The 16,230-nt window shown below is 49.3% G+C and overlaps 1 protein-coding gene across 1 annotated transcript in view; it reads right to left on the bottom strand.

The window, feature by feature from the left end:
- The window catches only part of RTN4RL1 (reticulon 4 receptor like 1), a 69,464-nt gene that overhangs the window by 27,684 nt on the left and 25,550 nt on the right, over positions 1–16,230 (bottom strand). The window lies entirely within an intron of this gene.

Here is a 16,230-nt window from a genome sequence, read left to right as displayed (position 1 = left end):
TGGTATAGTGGAGCATTCTCCACTGCCAGCTTTTCTACCCCTTCTCCCTAGAGAGGCTGGGACTGGAAGAGCTCTGAGCTCCCTCCTATAATTCCCTGCTGTGACTCATGACAGATTCTCCACAACTACAAGGATCCATTGAAAAATCAGAATTGTTTTCAGAAAAGAAGTTTTGTGAAGCCTCCGTGCACAAGCCAGCTTCCTGATTTGCAGAATAAATATGTTTTAAAGTCATCGTGTGAACAATCTGAGAACTTCTGGGGTATACCACAGAACTCATTTCACATTTTATAATCCATACAAGCAGTGTGCTGAGCCTGTGTCATGCTAGCAGTCTGGGAGTGCAGCAGTGCCTGATTCCCATGGAAAGCAGGGGAGTGCATAGGTTTGCCCATTCACTCTCTAGGCTTCCGTGCTCACAATCAATAGTGGTGCTAGGCACAAGAAGACTAAGCAATAGCTTAGGGCCCCAAGCAGTTCAAGGGGCCCCCCAACTCAAAATACCGCTCTTCTGATTTAACATGGATCCTTTAACAATGTATTAGCCTGGGCTGTGCTGGCATTTTTTGCTTTGTGAGAAGACTGCGATTCGTATTTTTACAGGGTGGGTGAAGGAGGAGGGGGCCCCTAACAATCTTCTTTCGTAGGGTCCCCAATGGGACAGTACCACCGTTGCACAGAGTCAGTACACGGACCAGTGGCTGGGGACCCTGTCCCTCTTTCACTTTAAATCCCCTGTGATAGTCCTCATTCCAGTAAATATTGAGCCTCTGTTATTATCAGACATGTTTGAGTCTGGTGCAGTTACAAAAGTCTCTGATGGTGCCAGTTTCCCGGGAAGGTACAGAAGAGCCATTTCTTCTGTGTAAACCCTATGGCTCATCAGCATAACAGTTCCGGCATCAGAGATGCCTTTAACAACATGTAACCTCCTATTTCTAGCCCACTGTCTCCACTTTCTCCATTGTCTCCCTCCCTTTTTTCACATGCTGAATTGTGTGATCACTTGAGTCTTATCCCGCAAACTCCCAAAGAACCAAGCTACACTGGAAAATGTGCTGCCTCTCATTGGAATAACCTTTCAGACTTCATTTAGAGCCTCTCTCTTTCCACTGAACATTCTCATCCGTGAACGCTTTACTAATTGCAACTTTTAATACATTGGACTAGGAGAGCACAAGATCAAACACAGCTGCTGCCATGTTGCATGTCCTTTCACTCAGCCGCAGCGGAACAAGCAGAGGATGGACCTACTAGGACAACGAGTTCCCTTCTGCTCCTTTACCCTGTTCTTTGCTCATCGCACCCAAAGGCAGAGAGGACACTGTAATTTAAGACTTTTATGGGCCATAATTAAGATTTCATCAGGAGTAACTAATGTAAACATACCCATTCTCACCAGCTGCAGCCAATGCAAACATGTTCAGTTCTTGTGAGGGACATGTCAAAAAGCCAGTGCTGACATCTCTCAGAAGGGAATGAGCAGAGCACCAATTCAGATCCTGTATCAGGTCCCGTCTACACAAGCAAGGATGTCAAGGTTACCCTCCCAGCACCCAGACTTAAATCAGACATTGCCAGCTGGGGAGAGAGGCCAGAGACCCTGCTGGCTATCTGAGCATGTGGCCTGCCTAGAGCTCGAGGTCACCAGCCAAGCCTCACACACACCATGGACCAAAACTGCAGAACTGGAAGACACAGACAGGGAGGTAGATTATAAACCTGTAATTCAATCAGGGGGGTACAGATGATGTCACAGTGAGAAGAACTGTCGTTATCAATACGTACATACTGGGTATACAGTCGCCTTTCCAATCAATTATCTCCTTTCAGACACTCGTACTGATAATAAATAGAGATTATTTAATGGAGCTAAACACTGAACTGATACTTTACTAAAAATGCCAGGAAATGGCTGCGTTTGTGCATCGGTGTCCCGAGGAAACACAACGGGTGGACGCACCAGCCTAGAGGGGAGAGGGGTGGCGAGGCGGGAGTGGAGAAGGAGTCCCAGATTGGAACTGGAGTCCAAACAGTGGGGGCAGCTAGGAGGAGGGTTTGGAATTTATGGAGAATTAGAATATTCTCTGTGGCTGGGGACTGCTTATGTGAAATGGTCCCCACTTAAACTGAAGTGATTTTGATCTCCTATGTTAACAACTGACAGACCACATAAAGTGGGATTCAAACTGCATGGGAAAGAAGGAGAAAGGGAGTTTCAGTTAACACAAATAATCTGGTGTGTAGTTCCAGTGTTCAAAATAAACAGAAGATGGGCTCTGGAGGACACAAGATGAAGATTATGAAGAGTCTTAATGCATCCAAGTGTTTTTACATAAATCTACGGTGCACAGAATACAAGCAACAAGAACATGAAGTGCTGTTTAATAATTGACATTATGATCTAGTGAGCATGACTAAAACTTGGGAGGATTCTCATAATGGAAACCTTCTTTTTTACTCCTGTGAGGTGTTCAGATACCATGGTGATGAGCCTGGCATAAAAACTTATAGATGAGTGTGGATGGATACAATCAATTCAGAGACAGAGAGGAAGGAAAATGGAGGGCTAGTGCTATATTTAAAACCATTTGCAAGGCCACGTCCGACAATAAAGAGGCTGGTAGTAAAAGATTCTAGTTAAGAATGTGAAGGGGGGAGGAAATAAGAAAGTTTGTGGACAACGGTTACAGACTCCCAGGGGAGGCAGAGAGTGAGAACAGAAAACCCCACAGCTGGTAGGCAGTATCCAGGAAAGTCCTACATTTGACACTAAGACAACCTTGTCATCCAGACAGTAACTTGTAGCAGAAGAGAAGCCTGACTAAAAGGAATGGGGCTAGGCTGGCTGGTGCCACAACAGCAACAAATTCAACAGTTCCAAATAATGAAATGGTCTGAACAATGGCAAAGGAGTAACATTGTTAGAGTTTCTGAATTTTAAATGGAGTGGGTTTTAGCGGGACACAGCACAGCCTTTTACGCTGGACTAACCTCACCTGAAAAACACCAGCATGAGCATTAACTTGGGAAAATCATATAACATTTTGCATAATTTCAGGAACCCTCCTCACCCAGCCAATGAATGGAAACATGACCCTATTGGCCGCCCTCAATCCAGGCCAAGGTTGCCTGTAACAGGGTGACTTGCGCCTGGGGAGCTGGAGGGCTGGGCTAGCTAATCCTGATTGCAGAACGAGCCACTCCTCAAAGAGGTCAGGGTAACTGCCCTATAAAGAGCAGCAGGAGGCTGCAGTGGGGGCGTGTGGGGGGGGCAGTGGACATGCTTCACATGGAGCCCCTTGAGTGAACACTAGCTTCGCTGACGAGGAGGAAAGGAACAATATGCTTGAGCCTGTATGACATCATCGTGAGAGAATCCACTCCTGACATTATCATTGTGCTATGGGATGCCATTGTCATGCTGGGAGCCGATGCTAGGACAGCTTGGCCCGAAAGTGTTGGGCACTTTTTTGTGGATGTGACCACAGACAGTTACAGTGAGCGACTACTCAAGCTTTGTGCTACAACCAGACTCCATGGTTCTGACACCAATTTCCAGGAGAACAACACATACACATGGACTTGGTATTCAAATGAGGGATGACCTGCAAAGCACTAGATCACCCATTTCCAGAGAGCCTGGTCTCCTGCCAGGCCTTAGAACAGACCAGTTCGCAACTGGGGGTGATGTGACGTGACTTTCGCATAACAGCCCTGGAATATGCAGCTGATATGGCTGTATTCCCATCCTCACAAACTAGTCTCATCAATGCCTGAATATACTTACAGAAAAAGCAAGTAAGCTTGGTCTTCAAGTCAACTGGAAAAAACCCAAACTGATGGGAGTGGCCGATGGACCTCTACTCTACCCATTGTAACTGTGATGGGCAGGAAGTTAAATTCATTAACTCATTTGAGTGTTGCTTTGTTGACATGAAACATCAAATCAGAAAGACTGAGTGTTATGCATGCTCTTTGGAAGCTCTGTGGCATCAATGCCACATACCAGCTTGGACTCAGATGGGTATTTATCTGGCGTATGCTCTCTGTGCTCCACAAGCCAGAGAATTAATGAATGATGAGGCTGCAATGAAGGGTAGGAAGCTCAGGAAATTGTAGAGAAACTGCAGCGAGGGTTTCCTGCAGGGAAAACCCTGACACCAAGGGAGCAGGAAGCTCCTGTGGGGAAACCCCGATGGGGTTTCGGCCTAGAAGTTTGAGGGGCTAGAGGCCAGTTCCAGAAGGCTGAGCTCCAGCTAGGAAGAGGTGGGAGGATGGGCTGTGAGAACAGGCTAGGACAGATGAATTGCTCTGGCTGTGAGGGAAAACACCAGAGCTAAATATGGACTTCTGTGTGGTGATAGACTTTACCCCAAGGACTGTTATGAACCATTTCTGTTATTAAACTGGCCACGCACAGGGGTGGTGATAATCCAGAGAGCACCTTGTGTGCAGTCCTTAGGGGCCCTGAAGAGGAGGAGGCAGGAGCAGGGTGCTGCAGAGGCACCCGGCCACTCGGGGGGATGCAGGAGGCAGCCAGACCTGTTACGTTCCCCAAAGGGGAAGCGGAAGTGGGGAAGGAGGCTATCTTTGTCATTCCTTTACGCTGATGGGTCTGGACCTCTGCAAAGGGAAGGGGCCTTCATGGGCCAAACTGACTTTGCCTGGTTCACCAAATCCTGTCCATATGCCTGTCCTCCACTTCCTTATTTTCCCTATATACTAAAACCTCCAGTGCGTGGCAACACTGATGAGCTGTGGAATGGAGTCTTTATACCTTGTAGTCACAGGTATTCAGATTCACAGGCAGAATGCCAATGTCTCTGACAAGCTAGAGACTCCGTTCCACAGCTCTTAGGCATTTGGTTTTGGAAATGTTGCTCCCCATAATGAACTGAGTCTTGAAGCCACCTGCCCAGCCTCTGCTCAGAGAGTTCCATTCTGAGCTTCTGAACAAGAGAGAGATGCTGATCCCTGAAGAAACAAGGTAGAGAAGGAGAAATCCAGTTGTGCATCATTCTGCTGCTGCAGCTGCCATTAACCTGTCTATGAACTTCTGTGACTGTCCATTTCTTTCCCTTTGACAGCTGGGACTGCTCTGAGCATGCTTTGGCCGTAGCATAAAGGGATTTGTTTCTTCGTGCTGCAGTGGCACACCATGGAGTGACTGAATTCTGCTATAGGCATTTCTCTGATACTTTGCCTTGGCTCCAAAATGGAGAGCTAGCTAAACAGATACCTTGGTGAACTGGATATCCACAGCATGGCTTAGCTTAGCAGGATAAACTGTCACTGTTGGAAAACAGCTAGAAGCAGCAGGCTTCAGGCTCCTTCAAGAGTAACTGTATTAGCAAACCACCATGCTGTGAGTTCCATTCCATTACAGCTCCAAGCTCCAAACATCTCAGCATATTCCAGACTCATTCAGGAGACAAACAGCCCTCCTCCTGCACCTTCCAGATCAGAAAGACTTTAAAATAAGGAAAGAAGACAATGTAATGAGGACATCATGCTTCTTTGGGAGGATTATACAGCCAGATGTGAAAACCAGGATACAGAGAGCAAATCCAGTGCAGATGGAATTCAACAAATAGCACAGCAGCTTCCATCAGAGAATCAGGGGGACAGAACAGCAGAGCAGACGTGGATTTTACATTTCACGACAGACCTTTAAATGCTCTTTTAAAGGCACTTTACCACTCCAGGTACTACATTGTTTCTAAAGATCACAGGGATTTGTCTCAGAGTAACACTTTGTTGACAGAAGGCACCAGGCATGACCACTCAGGCTATGACTTTCCTATGTTAGAGAAAGTTGCACCGGTGTAACTGCATCATTGCAGTTGTTTCTGTAAATTGAATGTCAATTTAAGGGAGTTAGAAGGGCAAGTTCTACTAGCCAGATAAAATTGACCTAAAGGCGTTAACCTGCATCTGCATGAGGAAAAAGGTGGAGTTTAGGTGGAGCTTAAATAACATGTGTGAGCTAAACCTGACCTTACCTTCACCACTTGTCTGAGTCCTGGTCCTTACTTAAAAATTAGATCAACCTATCTATGTCACTCAGACCTGTAAAAGGCTTTGTACCCTGAGAACCATACTTAGGTCAAACTCACCCCTGCTGTAGATGCAGGAAGGTCAATGGAAGGATTCTGACATCAGCATAACAACTGCCTCCCAGAAAGGTGGACTAACACCATCAACAGAAAAACCCCTTCTGTCGCTGTAAGGAATGTCTGCACTCCAGTGTTACAGCTGTGCCAGTGTAGTGCTTGTAGTCGAAACACAGCCTGAGTCAAGACCTGAAGGTCAGCACCAGTTTAGTTACATGGATGTGCTTACACCACGGCATATTTCTCTAGTATGGCAGGACCTGTGTCAGCAATGTGCACTGGCTCCTCATATGGTCTGAATGTGCTGGCACCAAGCGAGGTTCCCCTATACAGTAGATCTGATTCTCCACTGTCTGGCACCCTTATGCAGTCATTTGTGCCTGTGCAAAGTGAGCATAAACTTTTATCAACTCAGAATTCTCCACAGGCTCACACTGGCAGTGGCATTCTACACCCACTCTGGACAGGTGTAAATGACGACACATGGTATAAGAAAGGGGAGAATCAGAGCTTTGCACCAGGTGAAAGAAGTGCTGCAGAATGAGGGGGTGGGAGGAGGGCTCCCCCCTCACAGTGCAGTTTAGTCTCTGGTGCTGGCCACTACAATGGGGGAGCGGAGTCGCTGCCATCTCCTAGTCCCCTCGGGCGGTGCTTGCACAGCATGGTGTCTTTTATTGTTGCCTATTTGTTATTTTCAATCTCTGTGTAGCACCAGCTAAAAATCAAAGGCTTGACTGTTTCCTAATTTAGACAGACTAAGAAACCCAGCAAAGATGCTTCTAAATCTCCATCTGCAGCTCTGTCTAAGCAAACGGGCCCTACAGAAGAAACAAGACAATTCTCAGCATCTGCCAATGGGGTCATAGTCAAACATTTGGTCTTTTATGGAGCTTTTTAACCACCCTTGGAGCTATTGTGGGGGTAGGGCTATCCCTCCTCAACTACAGAGTAATTCTTTTACCCACTCCCACAAAGGGGGCAGGGCCCCTTACACAGACTGGGTTTAGGGGATCTGTGCCAATCCCTTATCTGAACCTCAGCTGCTACAGGGAACCTGAGCCATCTCCCTTTATAACACTTCACCCTTGTATACTGCTTCTCGGCCAAGGATCTCTCGAAGCCCTTACAGAGGGGGGTAAATGTCGTCATCCCTATTTTACAGATAGAAAATCTACAGCATAGAGAGGTTAAGGCCAAGGTTTGAAAAGTGACCACTGATTTGGGGTGACTTCAGTTTTAGGTGCTCAACCTGAGATCCAAAAGTCCTTATCAGCCAGAGCTTCCCATGTGATGCCTATGGCCTGGCTTTCAAGAGGGCTCAGCATCATTGTGTACCAGCACACACAGGTGCTGGAACTAGGGGTGCCAGGGGTGCTGCTGCACCCCCTGGCTTGAAGTGGTTTCCATTATAGACAGGTTCACAGTTTGATTCAACGGCTCTCCACCGCTCCACTGTACACGTTGTTCTAGCACCCCTGCCAGTGCATTGAGCTCTTTTGAAAATCGAATCCTTGGAGTCTGGTTTTCAGAGGTGTTGAGCTTGTGGGAGCTGCAGGTGCTCAGCTCTCTGGAAACCAGGTCTGAGGGGGTCTCAGGATGGGCTCCCGGGAAGGGAGCTGCCCGAAATTAGAGACTACATTTTAAAGCAATTCCATGTGACTGGGCTTGGATCATAACCGAGACCTCCTGACTCCCAGTGCTACCTAGTATCCCATGGACCACCCTGCTTCCCTTGGATGGGGCACAGGCCTTCCCTTCCCTCGCTGGGCTAACGCATCCCGGGGAAAGTTAGAAAGCATCTCTGTGAAAATTAAAAAGACTAGATTGCAAAGCCTGATGTCTCGGGGTGTTTGGAGACTTTCTGGGTCAGACTGAGACAAGCAGCCCAAAGGGGAATGCCTGCAGAAATAGAATATTCCATTCCTAAAACTCTCCTAAGCAGACAAAGCTGTCAAAGGGCAGGTGATTGTATAATCACAGCTGGTGCTGTTTAGCCTGCAGCCTCAAACAAACCACTTCTTGGGACAGGAAGTGGGGAGGGGCAATCTGAGAAATCATGCCCTGAGAGAGAGGTGGCTGTGGGGCTGCCTGTGTTATTGCTTGTGACTCCTGCAGAAGTCACCTAGCACCAGAGATCCCTCCTTGCCGGGGGGAGAGGGTTAAACTGAATTAATCTGACAGGGAAAGGAGAATGGCAGAGGAATGGGAGAAAGAGGAGAGGAAGAGTAACAAGCCCCATCAGTCACATCATTTCTCTGCATTCCAGCTCCGTTTCCAGATTTATTAAATCAAGAGCCAATTTCAACATCATTTCTTTCAAGCAGCTCCACCTCACAGGTGTGTGGAATTTATTTGAGATAAAGAAAACCATTACGGCGCGACAGCAATCTTCAAAGACCACCTCGGAGACCTGAGAGAAATAAAAACAGTAGCCCATGCAAATGTGCAATTAAGTTTCAAAATACTTGTGCTCCATGAAAAATTATTTCCCTGCAGAGAACAGGCCTTTGAGGCAATTTTCCCAAACCCCATTCAGCATTCACTCAAAATGCCCTTTAAAAATAACGTATGATTTTCCTCCCTCTCCGTCCAATACTCTCGCTCTCTTCCAGATAGGAGATGGCTTCAGTGCAAGAAATGTATTCTCTCATTTTGGTAGGAGATAGACTGCACTTCCAGGGGAAGAAACACAGGCCATTTAAAGGAGACGCTGTGAATCAGACTCAATTCAGAATTCGATTAAGGCTTTCCAAGGCAAGAGTGCCAGCCCCAGAGACTCCCTTGGCACTACTGTCTGAGACAGAGTCTTGAGAAGGGCTTGGGGGAACAATTCACAACGGATAGTTTATTCAGCTAATGCAGCCCCTTTTTCTGTTCATGAATTATCCACAGACTAGGATTTTGATGAGTGTGTTCGTTATTCAGTGACTGACTTGGGCCACTGTAGTTCTGGCTGTGGACTGCTCACCCACTCTTCACAGTCATTGTAGCTTTGAATGTGTTCTTCATTAGTCACTATTTGTGCCGTGCGACTAACCACAAATGCATAATTAACCTGTGGAACTCACTACCACAGGGTATTATTGAGGCCTAGAGTTTAGCAGGAGTCAAGAAAGGATTGTACATTGCTAGGGATCATGCGAACATCTCCAGTTACTTTAGCCCAAATAAAATTACAGATAATAATCCCCATGTCAGGTCATGAGAGAGCCTCTAACTGCCAGAAACAAGGGAAACATTTCCCGTCAACCCATTATTCCATAATTATCCATTACAGGGATTCTTCCTCTGAAGCATTGACTGTTCACTCTCAGGGACAGGACACTGGACTACACGGACCCCAGCAGATCCATTTTAATGAGTCCTTTGGTCATCTAAGTCTCATGATATTATTTCTGCTCTCCAGTTGGATTGTTCCCAAACTGAGAGAACTTTCAAGGCGGACATGTGAATGCTTCTAACACAAGTACACCTGCAAATCCTTATTCATATGGATATTTATGACTCCCTTACTGCAATCTGTCCTGAAACCTAAATTTGACTCATATATAGTGTCGCCTCTCTAGTAGAAACAGTAGATTTTGTAGTATAGCAGGCCAGTTTTCCATTGGAGGAGAAATCAGTGATGCAGACTTTGGATATTTTCTTAGTGTAACTTGTTTTATTTCAAACTCTGTACACTCATCCTTGAACAGAGGTGGTCAAATAGCATGCAGGCTAACTCCTCTCTCAGGAATCTCAGGCAGAACATCAATTTTGGAGCAGCTTTGAGTCTGCCCCAAGAATTGACTCTAGTTAGAGAGATTAAGGCAGAGAGCAAAATGCCCTGCGTCTGCTACAGCTCCCCCAAAATGATACTCTTTCACACCACTAACAATGCAGCAATTCGTCAAAGGCTGATCAGTGCTGGTATGCCAAGATAAAGAATTTGTGAAACTCTGTGTAACAGCGTCATCTGGTGATGTCCACCATCACAGTACGCTCACAACAAGCCAGTAAAAGGGCTACATACACTGTGTGAGTTGGCAGGCTTTGTTAAACAAATGTTTGCAGTACTTAGCCAGCTCTAGTCCCCACTACTAACATGAGAGGTTTGTCCAATTATTCATAGACTCTAGGACTGGAAGGGACCTCCAGAGGTCATCGAGTCCAGTCCCCTGCCCTCATGGCAGGACCAAATACTGTCTGGACCATCCTGGATAGACATTTATCTAACCTACTCTTAAATATCTCCAGAGATGGAGATTCCACAACCTCCCTAGGCAATTTATTCCAGTGTTTAACCACCCTGACAGTTAGGAACTGTCTCTGTTTCCAGGCCCAGGGTTGTATTGGAACCCTAGCGGTTTTGGCAATCCCCGATGGAAGACGTGGCTCAGTGCTTCGTTCTACCTGCTCTTGGCTAAGGCACAGTGCTGTTCCTCTCAGACACTGATCTTGACAGTTTCCAGGCCTCTGCTACCTCCTGGCTGGATTCCTACAACACTCCCTGGGCCTGATCTGTAGCCCATTGAAAGCAATGAGAGTCTTTCATTCTACTTCAATGGGCTTTGGAGCAGTCACTCTATTAGGGGCAGTACCTGAAGGCCATTCAGAAGTTGCAGCTAGTACAGAATGCATGTGCTTGCCTGCCAGGCAGTCTGTCCCAGGGCATGGAGCACACTCATACGCCACAGGCTCATGCAGCAGCTGCCTGATCACTTCCAGGTCCCATTTCAAAGGGCTGGTTTTGATTTACAGACCCCTGGGTGTCGCAGAGATCAGATTTACCCCTGCACATGAAAGTCACTGGAAGAGCAATGCTGTTGCTGAACCTTGGAGGGGGGCAGCACCAAGAGGGTGTGAGACCCTCCAGCGCCCGGCTACCACCCTGTCACCGTTGCCTGGCAACCAGCAGGAGGTGTAGCTCTCCAGTAAAAAGGGCCCTAGGTGAGCTAACCCAAGCTACAGGCTGAGCGACTTGAGGCGTCTCACCAAACGGGCCAGCTTCACTTATTCCAGGTCCTCCAACTGTCCTGGGCCCAGGGCACTGGAACAATTTGCATCGTGGGGGTGCTGAGAGCCATTGAAGCAAACTGTAAACCCTGGGTGTGATGGAAACCACTGCAAGCCGGGGCTGCTGCAGCACCCCAGAACCGCTAGTTCCAGCACCTGTGCCTGGCCCTATTTGATGAATCTCTCTCCAACCCCTCGCCTGCTCCCCAGGGGGGATAAGCTGAGCTGCTTCATGCTTAGCCTCCGGAGTGCGGCCGGGGCCTGCTGGGCCGAGTTTAATCTCACTGTCACACTTTGCCTCTGCACGCTTTGACCTGCTGTGAAATCAGTGGCCAACAGCACTGAATATTTTAAGAGCAGCAATGCAGGCATGGCTGTGTAGCAGAGCGGCTTCCGCGAGCAGCAAAGGAGCCTGGGTATTGGGCTGCTCCCCCCGCCCCACAAACAACCCATTAGCACAGTTCAGGGAAACCTAAAAAATTCAAGAGACGCTGAAATATGCAGCACGTTGCTCTCTCTGGCGAATGACGCGCTCCGCTTCCCAGAGTAGGGGGTTGTAAATAAACGGCTTTATAGCACTGGAGGAGTTGCTATAAGGCTGCAGGTTTCTGCATAATGAAGATTGACTCAACACTCCCAGTCCTGCCCTCTCATGCGTTACTGCCCGGACCTCTCACAGGAAGGTTCAAGCAGTACAGCTCTCAGCTCAGCCTGGGGACAGCCCAGTGTCAATGTGACATCACAGCCCCACCACCCGCATCCAGGCGATTAGCACATTTGCAAAGCTAGCAGAGTGTCAAACGCGGCTGAAAGAGGCAGCGCGACCTTCCTCCCTTTCGTTCCTTTGGCCCAAGCTCACTTCCCCGATGCCCTTTCTCTCTCCTGCCTCCCTTTGCCCAGCTCTCTCCCTATTGCCCCTTCCCACAAACATCGTTTCTGTCTCTCTACTCCCCACGCCCTCGGGAGCCACCCAGATGGCTCGTGTTCACGTACTGCAAGACCTCAAAAATGTTCCTCTTCAGCACTTTTCCTATCTGGGGCACAAGAGACCGGGAGCAGAAAGGAAGTGAAAATCCTCATTTGCATAAACCTCCTGAAAGCTCCAAGATGCTGGCTCCTGTGTGGCCGCTGCGGCTCAGCTGCTGTCACAAGGCGCATCCCCAGCTCCCTGCAGCCCAGCAGCGCATGGGCAGCACCCTGGGAGAGGGAAGTGCCTTTGTGTTTGCTGTCTCCGTTTAGTCCCAGGCACTCTCTAGGACAGTGACATTTCCAGCAGTTCCTCCCTAGGAGAAGGGGCAGTAAAAGTGCCTGGACTGTGTCAGCCGAATCTACCAGCAGTTGTGTGTATCTCTGGAGGGGACCTAATGCAAGACTCATCTGAGCACCTGACCTTGGAAAGCCTGTGCCAAGCTTTCTGTCCTTCCCACTGGAATAACTGCTCAGCTGCAGTCCAGTGGGATGCAGAACAAAGCCCCTCCCACCCCCGCTATGTCAGCACCAGGGCTGCCCGGGGAGGGGGGCAAGTGGGGCAATTTGCCCCGGGACCCACAGCGGCCCCGTGAGCCCTGGCCCGGCGGCGGTCCAGATCTTTGGTGGCATTTTGATGGCAGGGGCCCTTCAGTGCTGCCAAAGACGTGGAGCAACTGAAGGGCCCCCAGCCACCGAAATGCCACTGAAGACCTGGACCGCCGCCGGGTGAGTACAAGCCCCGCAGCTCCCCTGCTTTGCCCCAGGCCCCCTGAATCCTCTGGGCGGCCGTGGTCAGTACTGCAAATTCAAATGGAAGAAAGGGGGAAACTGTCGAAGTCCTCTTAGCTAACAAGTATCAGCTGCTGGGGTTAGAGGGCATCTTCAGTCAGTGTTCTCCATACCCAGGGATTCAAGCTCTTGGTGGGAAATCTCCTTCAGGAATTCCTGGGACTTCCCTGCCAAACCAGGAGCATGGAACTGTGCCGCTCTCCCATTCATTCATCCCTCCCTTTCCTCCCCTTCACCACTGTGTGCAATCACACCACAAATGTCCCTGCGAAGGAAGTACTGTGCACATGCTGCAAGGAGACTAAGGGCCTGCGTGTGGAACTCTGACCAGACTGGAGAGCAGTTACTCAGAGCAGGTTCCCTTGGAAGTCAGTGGGACTGCTCGGGTGAGCATGTGAGTAAGGGCTCCAGAGTCCAGCCTTCAGGTATCTCATGCATAGACAGACTGCACCAAACTCCTGTAAATACAGCATGTGGTGGTGGTAACGCTGCGGAGGGAGAGGAGTATTTGAAAGTGGTGCCAGGGTGCGGAACTGGAGTAATTGGATTTAATTAAAAAAGGGAAAACTTTGGCTCAAAGGCAGGAGAACCTACCTGACAGTGAGAAGTGTTGGGCTGTGCCACTGTCACCACAGGGAAGTGGTGGAAGCCCCATTGCTGGAGACAATAGACTGAAGGGAACAATCCTGCCCTGGCACCAGGGCCGGCTCTAGACCCCAGCGCGCTAAGCGCGCGCTTGGGGCAGCATGCCGTCGGGAGGGCGGCAGGCATGCCTACGGAGGGTCCGCTGGTCCCGCGGCTCGGGTGGACCTCCCGCAGGCGTGCCTGCGGATGCTCCACTGTAGCCGCAGGACCAGCGACCGCCAGAGCGCCCCCCGCGGCGTGCCGCCCTGCTTGGGGCGGCGAAATTCCTAGAGCCGCCCCTGCCTGGCACCTATGGTGAGCGTGAGGAGAGGTGGCCTCAGCGATTTCCCTCCTTCTGACCTAGAATACTCTGCACTTTGTCACAGGCCCAGTCTGCTGGCAGGGCAGAGCTGCTGGCTCTGGTAGCCTTTTCACTTCAGAAACTTGTAGATAAATCTCTTTGTTAAAAAACTAAACAGCCAGCTCACAGCCACTGATGGATCAGCTGTGTTAATTCCTGCCAGTGGGCTGCTGGAACGTCCTGGCTTGGGAATGGAACTACAGGAATAGTTATGTGAACCAGAGGGCCTGCAGCAATGAGCACTGAACCACATTTGCATCCTCCCAATCCTGGGGCCATCCAGCCACCTGGCCAGTCTTTGGCGTAAAGAAAAGCAGCCTCAGGGCTGCTCTGCTTACACCTAGTTTCCTAAAGCCGAAGAGGTCCATTCTATCAGCCAGAGATCACTGGAGCATTGTGATATCCTGGCCATGCCCTTTTCCCCTAGTAGCACCCCCTACGCTGGGGGCAAAGAGCAGGGTCATTTCCACCCCAGAGGAATCCTTAAGAAGCTGGCTAAGTCAGATTTGTGGCTGCTTTATGCTGGTTCAGCAGGCCTGAGGATCAGCCCATCATCTTCGGGAGTCTGTGCCCATTGTCTGTGTTGCCCTATGCATCTCCTGGAGAGCTGCCCAGATCTATGTCTCTACCAGGTGTAGCACCAATGATGCTCACCTTGTGGCTCACTCACATCTATCTCCGACTTTAGAACCAATAGAAACATAAAGTGCCTAAAATTCAAGGCCAAATTCTGCTGTCAGTGACGTGGGTGTAAATCTGGAGCAACTGCTGAAGTCAGAGGGTTTACACTGGTGCAACGGAGTGTAGAATTTTCCCTTTGAGTGCAAGACCCTCAGCTGCCAGGCTGATTGCTTGACTCCAGATTCCCAGAGTGACATTGCACAGGTTTGCATTCCAGTCTAAAAAGGCAGATTAATCGTCTCGTGCTGGTTCTGTCACATGCAGGGATATATTTTCTTGTTGGAATTTACAAGTAGTTCCATCTGAGAAATAAACAACCAGAGATAAAAATTACATTGTCACAGTGCAGGTGTGATAGATGTAAGCGACAAGCCATCCCGGTCTCCAAGGCAGCACCCGGCTGACAGACTCCACTAAATGAGACCTGGAGGAGCCCCAGGCCCGGGGAATGAGCTGCTGCTGGGATCTTCACAAGGAGAGCGTGGAAACGTGGCAATTGTCACTGAGTCACTAAAGCACAGAGTGCTGTAAGTACCTGCCCCACCCCGGGGGAACCACACAGTGTGATCCCAGGCATACTCCCGCTAGCGGCGAGGACAAGCACTGAGCCCAAGGCCCAGGGATGAATGGGGAGATGTGCTCACCTCCAGACTGGCCAGAGTGAATTAGTGTGAGCAGAGACAGCTCCACCATCACCCTCTGGGAACCATGCCCTTGCTGGGCCTTCAGAGGAAAGAGGGCGCCTCCTCAGAGTTCACTGAGACAGAGCCTGGTGATCTGAGCTTGGGGTTATTGTGTGACTAGTTATATCATGACTGCATTTCAGATCTCGCTTTTTCCAACCTTGGACTTGACGAGAGATCTACAGGCTGCGGTGGAGTCACTACATTTCCCATCATTAAGCTCCATTGCACAGGGCGAGCTGACTTTATGATGTGGAGTGGGCCAGGAAATGGAGCCTCACAGCCAGGACCCTCCCGAGAGCAAGCAAGTGACAAAGCAAACTCTGCCTTCACTTGTCATTCCCGTAGGGAAGAGAAGCCCGATCCCCCTGCCCTCTGGAAAGACAATGTCAAAGGAACAGTCATCATCTCCCCTTCCTCTTAAGACATCCCTGCAGCTGGTGTTGGCAAACAAGACCCTGGAGACAAGGAAATAGACCCCACCCAGGGAATCTTTCCATAAGGCTCTGTGCTGCTGTGAAGGGTTCTCCTGCTCCCCAGCCTGGCAAAGGCTGCGCACACACACTGGGAGAGGAAAGAATTCCCACTGGACTGGGGAGGCCAGGGACCCTCTGCCCTGGGACACTGTGTCTGGGTTCTGAGAGCTTGGAGCCACAAACGGTTCTAATCAGCCTCTGTCTTCTCATTCCACGTTTTCCCTTCTTTGTGAGATACTGACATGGCTGAGCACCAAATGCAACAGCCTGGCTAAGTCTTTGCAGGGCCCGGGATGTCCCTGGCAAGCCTTCAGGCAAAGTGGTAAGAAGGATTAAGGTTATTTACCCGGGGCCCCTTCTCAGGTAGTTTACTCCTTCATCTTTATCTGTTTCCCGTGACTCTGTTTTCCTTGGTGTGTCTGTATCACTGAGCAGATCTACAGACTGGGTCACTGCTGTTCAGTGTGGAGGGACAGAAATCTAAAACTGTATTGAAACCTGTTAAAAAAAAAAAAGGATCTAAAATGGCTGAATGG

The sequence above is a fragment of the Mauremys mutica genome, chromosome 19, assembly GCF_020497125.1.
Source record: "Mauremys mutica isolate MM-2020 ecotype Southern chromosome 19, ASM2049712v1, whole genome shotgun sequence".
NCBI lineage: Eukaryota > Metazoa > Chordata > Testudines > Geoemydidae > Mauremys > Mauremys mutica.
This window is presented reverse-complemented; position numbering and strand designations above follow the sequence as displayed.